Here is an 8,251-nt window from a genome sequence, read left to right as displayed (position 1 = left end):
TTGAATATATTTGCATATGCTATTTGGAATACAGAGGCATATACGCGTGATGTTGGCAATCTTGACGTAAGCGGACGAAGCAAATATGGAGCTCATCTGAGCTCATGCTCAGAACATCACTTCTGACTTACATGACACTTTTGTCTATGTGTAGAAGAGAGATGCGAAAAAGAATAGTGAGCCCTCATGCAAGAGCCTAGCTGATGTAGGGCGGAACCCTACGGGGAACACGAAGAACGCGCGGAAGAACACGAGGGAAATCACAAGGGGAGAACAAGAGAAACACTCAACCGACACGAATTTTATCACACAAGTGCTAGATCATCGAGGCACAAAGTAACACGAGATCCAAATTCAACAAGGGACGATACAAGAGTAACCGTTCTTCTCCGTGAGGAGGTCTTGATTGTCTTCTCCGGATGGAGGCCTTGAATCCGGATGGATCTTCTCTGAAGAGGTACGGTCCCTCACGAGGAGTAGATCCAGTACGGATGAGCAATGCTCTATCTCAAATGAGCTATCACAATGCTAACCCTAAAACGTAGGGGAAGGGGGAGTATATATAGTCTATGGGGCGAAGGGGTACATGGGCCACGGCCCTGAGGCGCTGCACGCAGGCAGGAGGGGACCGGATGTCCGGGCTTCGGGCCGGATGTCCGGGCACTCACGACGGGCCGGATGTCCGGGCTGGCTGGCCAGATGTCCGGGCTGGTGGAGTTGGCGCTGCGGCTCTTTGGATGGACGGGGCCGGATGTCCGCATGGAGGGGCCGGATTTTCGGTGCTTCAGGTGGGGTCGGATGTCCAGTGAGGCAGCCGGATGTCCGGGCTGTCGGGGCAAGCTTCTGTGCTCCCTGGATGGCGCCTCCGGATGTCCAGGCTGGAGGCCGGAATTCCGGTGAGGGGGGCCGGATGTCTGGGATGGACGCCGGATGTCCGGTCCCTGTAGCTTCTTCTGCCAACTCCTGTCCAAGTAGATCTCCAGGGGCCGGATGTCCGGTGCCTGGAGGTTGTTCTCGCCTTCTTCCGTTGGTTCTCTTCTTCCGTGGACTTGGTGTCTTGACCATCTTCATGAACATCGTCGGGAGGGTCCTCTTGGTACCTAATCATGCACAACATTCCTGACTTAGGTAGTAGCCTTGTCTGGAGAGGATCAAATGAGATATCACTAAGGAGAGAAGTCACCTCGGTCTCGAGAGCTCTAGCTCGTGCTCTAGTCATGGGTCATCTTGGTGCTTGGTGAGACGATGGAAGGTCCATGGGGATGACCGAAGGATGCTCTGCATCATCTCCCCCCCCCCCTTGTGAAAGATCCAACCTCGGATCAAAATCCTCATCACCATGGTACGAGGAGAGATCGGAGACGTTGAAGATGTCGCTCACGTTGTACTTGTCGCATGGGAGATCGGTCTTGTAAGCGTTATTGTTGTAGCGTGCTAGCACCTTGAAGGGTCCATCGGCTCGGGGGAGAAGTTTGGACTTGCATTCGTTGGGGAAGCGGTCCTTGCGAAGGTGTAACCACATGAGGTCTCCAATGTTGAATATCATGGGATGCTTGTTGATGTTGAGCTTGGTCGCAAGTCGTTGTACTTGGCGCTCGATTGTGTGCCTTGTATCTTCATGCATCTTCTTGATGTAGCTTGCATGGGCACTTGCGTCGAGGTTGGTGCGCTCTTGTAGAGGAAGAGGTAGAATGTCCAATGGGGACAACGGGTTGAAGCCGTAGACGACCTCGAAGGGGGACTTGCCGGTCGTCGAATGTCTTGCACGGTTGTAGGCATACTCGGCGATAGGTATACACTCCTCCCACTCCTTAATGTTCTTCTTGATCAACACGCGAAGTAGAGTGGAGAGCGTCCGGTTCGTCACCTTCGTTTGGCCGTCGGTTTGAGGATGGTAAGCGGACGAGAACAAGAGCTTGATTCCGAGCTTGGCGCATAGCGTCTTCCAAAAGTAACTCAAGAATTTGACGTCGCGGTCGGAGACGATTGTCTTTGGTACTCCATGGAGGCGCAAGATTTCCCTACAAAAGAGATTTGCAATGTGTGAAGCATCGTCTATCTTGTTGCAAGGAATGGAATGTGCCATCTTAGAAAATTGGTCCACAACAACAAACACGGAATCCTTTCCATTTCGAGTTCTACGCAAACCAAGTACTAAATCCATGCTAATGTCTTCCCAAGGTTGATAAGGAATAGGAAGAGGCATCTAAAGACCATGTGATTGAGCTTTGAACTTAGCTTTGCGACATGTAGAGCATCGGTTGGTGAAGCGTGAGACGTCACGGAACATCTTGGGCCAAAAGTAGTTCTTGGAGAGCGTGGCGAATGTCTTATCGCGTCCAAAATGTCCTATGGGTCCGCCTCCGTGGGCCTCTTGCAAAAGGAGCAAACGAAAAGAAGACTTGGGAATGCATAGTTTGTTAGCTCTCATAAGATAACCATCCATGATGTAATATTGTTCCCAAGATGTATGCATCAAACAATTAGCATAAGGAGTAGCAAAAGATGGATCATTAGCATACAAGTCTTTTATGTGCTCAAAGCCAATAACATTCAGCTCAAGTTTAGTGACAAGTGTGCATATGCATGAAAGTGCATCCACAACTACATTTTCCTTACCCTTAATTCACTTGATCACATAGGGGAAAGATTCAATAAATTCACTCCATTTGGCATGATGCTTGTTTAACTTAGTTTGACCTTTTATGTACTTAAGCGTTTCACGATCGGTATGGATGACAAACTCATGAGGTCTAAGATAATGTTCCCAAACATGTAGCACACGCACTAAAGCATAAAATTCTTTGTCATAAATGGGATACTTAAGTTGAGCACCGGAGAGTTTTTCACTAAAATATGCAATGGCTCGCTTTTCTTGCATCAAAACTACGCCAATTCCGGTACCACTTGCATCACAATAAACCTCAAAAGTTTTCTAAAAGTTGGGCAAATCAAGAATCGGAGCATGAGTAAGCAAAGACTTGTCACACCCTAGCTAGTCATGCATTAGAGTGTTGCATCATGTTTACTCTTTCATCAGAAACTTGAAATGGGGATGACAGAACCCCCAGTCCCCTCTGAAACCAACTAGGGTTACTAAAATAATTTTTCAATGAACCTGAAATGCCCTTCTAAAATGTCCATCATTTTAGCCTTGGTTCAGAACCTCTGATAAAAGTGGTGCACATTTTTCTAGGCCATCCTAGGGTTTTTGAATTAAATCATAACTATTTGAATTTGGGCATTTAAAATATTATAAAATATTTAAATGCTCAAATATCTCCAAACTAAAATGTTTCATGTTGGAAATAATCCAACTATGGACCAGGAGTAGTTTGGTGAATTTTGGAGTTGCCTAGGTATTTTAATTAATTCAACACAGTTGCAGAAGTATTAAATAAAACAGAAAAACAGAAAATAAATAGAAGGGGGGAAAAACCTACCTGGGCTCCTCCACTGTGCGGCCCAGCCAGCTGGCTGGCCCAGCCAGCCCAGCCCACCTCCATCCTCTGTCGTCTTCGTCCAGACAGAGGGAGGGGAGTGTGGCCGGCGCGCGCGCGCGCCACCGCGCCACGCCACCTGCTCGCCTGCTTGCCTGGCCTCCCCTCCTCGCTCGACGCCCTGGACGACGCCACGCCTCTCCCCCTGCTCTCGCTCACTCTCCCCCGTTTCTCCCTCGCTCTCTCTCGCTCTCGGCCGAAGCACACCGTCGCCGCCGTTCGCCGTAGCCACTGTCTCCGGCCACCCCTCGCTCCCCCGAGTAGCTCAGAAGCTCCGCCACAACTCCCTCTTCCTCCCCACCACTCCACGAGTCCCCGGAAGCCCTGCATCGCCGCCACGTCGCCGTTCCCCTCTTCGGGCTCCGACCACCGTCGTCGACGAATTCGCCGTCTCCAGCGCGTCCCCGAGCCCGCTTCGACGCCCACTGCAACCGCGGTGAGCTACGCCACCGTTTCCCCCTCTTCTCCCCCTCGTTCCCTCACCGTAGCCTCCTTCCCACCACGGCCGAACCTCCGCCGTCGCCGAACTCGCCGTCGACGCAGCTCCGGTGACCATTTGGTCACCCCGGCGAGTCCAACGCGTTCACAGAACCCAGTAGAGCATCCCTAGCGCCTCACTTTGCTCGACTTCGAGCTCCAGCACCGTTCCCGTGCACGACCGAACCCCGGCGGCCGCAACCGAGCTCACCGCCGTCAACTCCGGCCACCCCGACCCCAACGGACTCCGCCAAGAGCCGCGGGTCGTCCTCAGCTTCACTCCGGTGATCTCCGCGGTCCATTTGGTGGCCGAAACGACCAAAACCACTATCGCCGCCGCACTGTTGGTCGCCGCCGGCCAGAACTCCGGCGAGCTGACGTGGCCTAGTTAATTAGCCACTAAACCACCACCTACAGACGCTGACAAGTGGGCCCAGGGCTTAGTCAAAGCTAACCAGCCCGGGGTCAACGCGGGATTAGCCCCTATGACACTGACGTGTGGACCCCACACGTCAGGTTTGACCCGAGCCAGCTCTGTTGACCTGCTGATGTCACTGTGATGTCAGGCTGACGCAGTAAATGATATTTCTGGATTTAAATTAAATCAGGAAATTCAGAATATTATTTAAACTTCAAAAATTCATAACTTTTATTCTGTAACTCCAAATTGGACAAATTATATATGAAAAATGATCAGAAAAATCCAATCTATCCATCTGTACTATTTTCATGCATGATCAAACAAGTTAAATTGATGTTTTAATCAGAATAAGAAAAGGCACTTTAAAACGCCATATTTGAATTTGAAATTTGAATCTTTGATTCAAATTTGCTCAAACCCTACTGGCTTTAGTTGCATTAGCCCAACACACTCATATTGCCATGTTCCATGCATGCATCATATTGTTGCATATTGTTTGGTAATGTTGTGTATCGGTATCCTTTGCGACAGGATCTGTTCCCGAGGAGTACCGTGATTACCCTAGCGAAGAACCGTATCCGTGCAACGAACCATCAGGCAAGCAACCAACCATTTGATCATATCGATACAATCCCATGTTCTCGCTCCTGCTCTCTTTTACTGCATTAAGACAACGCGATTCAAACTGCTGTGTGCTACGGTAGTTGAACCCATTTCCTCTGCATGACCTGTCATTGCCACATTAACTAGATGAAACCCACTAGCATGTGTAGGAGTTGATTGAGCCCTATGTATGTGTTGTTCCTACCTTGCTATGCCTGCTATGCTTAGAGTCGTGTCAGGTCTGGTTCATCTGGGTGATGGGCTAGAGTGAAATGATTATGTCGGTAATGAGAGTGGTGTGGTGAACACGATTTGGTAAAGGTATCGATGAGAGGCCATGTAGGAGTACATGGTGGGTTGTTTCATTGAAGCCGACCTTAGGCACTGAGATCTGTATGTGTGATTTAAGAATCAGCTACTACCATACATTGGGCCCTGAAATATGACCCCGCTCGACTTCTTATTCACCTTAGCTCTCTGTCCAGGAGTTGCAAGTAGTTTCTGGTGTTTGTAGCCTACTGGAGGCCGTGGACAGCGCTGACCGTAGGGGTGGGCTGTGATGCGGTAGGTACGTGGCACGGTGTACCGAATACCCGTTAGGTATCTCAGGAACCCTGTTCACATCGTTCGGGGCCGTATGGGAAACCTCGGCCGGACTCCCTGCGGATGGAACCTGAATAGGCGATAAACCTGGACTAGAGGCTTAAGTGTTTAGGTAGGTCGTGGTCTACACCCACGTCGGCTTTCGCTTGAAGTCTGCCGAGCACATGTCGTGTGCAGACGCTAAGTGGTGGAAACATGTGTGAAGAAGTACACCCCTGCAGGGTTAACATGATCTATTCGAATAGCCGCGTCCGCGGTAAAGGACTACTTGGTTGCCTATACAGTTCATAGACAAGTAAATGGAAACTGTTAAAAGCCTCAAGACAAGTGTGAGTGCCGAGGATGGCTCTTCCGTAGGAAGACGGAGGGGGATCCTCGGTAGTGTATTGAAGTGGTGAATAGTGGACTCGTGTGCGCAAAACTATTTCAAATGGAGTATCGTAGGATAGTCTAGCCAAGAGTCAAAGCTGGCTTACTGCAATAACTCCACCGACCCTTCTTGATACTATGCATGTATGTAGGATCTGATGTAAGTCTTGCTGAGTACCTTTGTACTCATGTTGCTATAATCTACATTTTTACAGAAGACGCTGCAACCCCTTCTGATGGGTTCTATGTAGACGTTGACATCAACGAGTAGGCTAAAGACCCAGGTGGTGACCCTGAGCTTGTGATGGACCACATAGTATAGTTAGGCTTCCAAGCCTCTTTTATTTTAATAGTTGTCTGTACTCAGACAAGTTACTTCCGCTGTTGGCTTGTATGACTGTATGACTTGTATGTTGGGTCGTGAGACCCGTACCTTTGTGTGTATGTTATGTATGGCTCACTGAGCCTTAAATAAAGTACTTGTGTCATAGAGTCATGTTGTGATGCTTCGTTGTATTTGCACATATCGAGCATATTGTGTGTATGATTGAAATGCTTGGTATGTGTGGGATCTGACTATCTAGTTGTTTATCTTTAGTAGCCTCTCTTACCGGGAAATGTCTCCTAGTGTTACCGCTGAGCCATGGTAGCTTGCTACTGCTCTGGAACACTTAGGCTGGCCGGCATGTGTCCTTCTTCGTTCCTGTGTCTGTCCCTTCGGGGAAATGTCACGCTTTGAGTACCGGAGTCCTGTTAGCCCGCTACAGCCTGGTTTACCGGAGTCCTGCTAGCCCAGTGCTACAGCCCGGACCCACTTGCTGATGACCGACACGTTCGAAGCTGGGTCATGGATGCCTGTCCCTGTAAGTCTGTGCCGCTTTGGGTTTACGACTAGTCATGTCAGCCCGGGCTCTTTATCATATGGATGCTAGCGACACTATCATATACGTGAGCCAAAAGGCGCAAACGGTCCCGGGCAAAGGTAAGGCGACACCCGTGGGAATACCGTGCGTGAGGCCGCAAAGTGATATGAAGTGTTACCGGCTAGATCGATGTGACATCGAGTCGGGGTCCTGACAGCGTTGGCATCAGAGCCGGACTGCCTGTAGGTTCTCCAAGCCAAACTGGTCGATGTTGAGTCTAGAAATTCTTTAGTTATATGTAGGGGAATTGCTTGTGGGATGGAACGTAAGGCTCTTTTTACTCCTTATACCTTATGACTTTCTGATCTGAGTCAGTCCATTCTTCCACCGGGGGTTAAGGAATTAGGATCTGTTCTCTCTATCAGGTTCACGTGTTACTAATCAGTAGTACCTTATAAGTTTGATGGTTATCAGCCTAGCTTAGTTCTTCTACCACATTATGTTGTAGGAATGGTTTCAAGACTTGATATGATGATGTTGAGTGTGTACGAAATCCTTTGTCAAATGTCTCAATATCCTTTTTGAGCATTTACAGCTGTTATGCTGCCGAAATTTTGCTAGAAATTCTAATGCCTTTGCATTATGATTATGCTTTCAGATGGCCACTCGCGACCTCAATCAAGTGGTTCGCCTGACTCGATGCCTAGATGTACCCGGCCATACTGCTAAGTTGGTCAGGGTAATGACTGAGGCTGGATACCGCTGGTATCCTGAGTACACGGTTGAAGAGCAATTCCGAGATTTTAATCAAAGCCAGTATCTCTGCACTGTCAGGATATTTCCATCTTATCCTGGATCCACTGAGCCTCTTCACTGCTCCTATGGACTCGGGGTTACTATCGAGATGGCTGTGCAGGATGCCGCCTACTCTATGATGACCATTATGCGAGTCAGATCTGGGTTATTTCGGGACTCTGACTTCCGGTATATGCCAGGATCACTTCCGGGAGCACAAGGGTATCTCCAGGCTATCTATGCTGACTCCACTCAGGAGGATTCACGGACTCGCACCACTGCTGAGATGCTCGAGGATAAGGACCGTGAAAGTCGGGCCTTAAGGTTAGAGCTCTTCAATACCCGTGCTGACCACTGGGCCACTTTGACTCGGTTCGCACCGGCGGTGCAAGCTGGATATTCAGATATGCGCGATCTCTATCCTGTGAGATCTGCTCTGCCAGACGTGATGGTTTGGCGTGATGTAGGAGGCATCACCCCACCTCGCGGTCCCCGCAGGCCACCGTTTGTTGGTCCAAGGCCTCATCCTAGCCCCTATGGTCCACAAGCTCCGCGAGACCGTCTGTTTCCGGATGATCATGTTGAACTTCCAGGCTATGGAGGTGACTTCTACGAGGACT

The sequence above is a fragment of the Triticum aestivum genome, chromosome 7B (genome assembly GCF_018294505.1).
Source record: "Triticum aestivum cultivar Chinese Spring chromosome 7B, IWGSC CS RefSeq v2.1, whole genome shotgun sequence".
NCBI lineage: Eukaryota > Viridiplantae > Streptophyta > Magnoliopsida > Poales > Poaceae > Triticum > Triticum aestivum.
The sequence above is the reverse complement of the archived record's forward strand: the minus strand, read 5'-3'. Positions refer to the sequence as shown.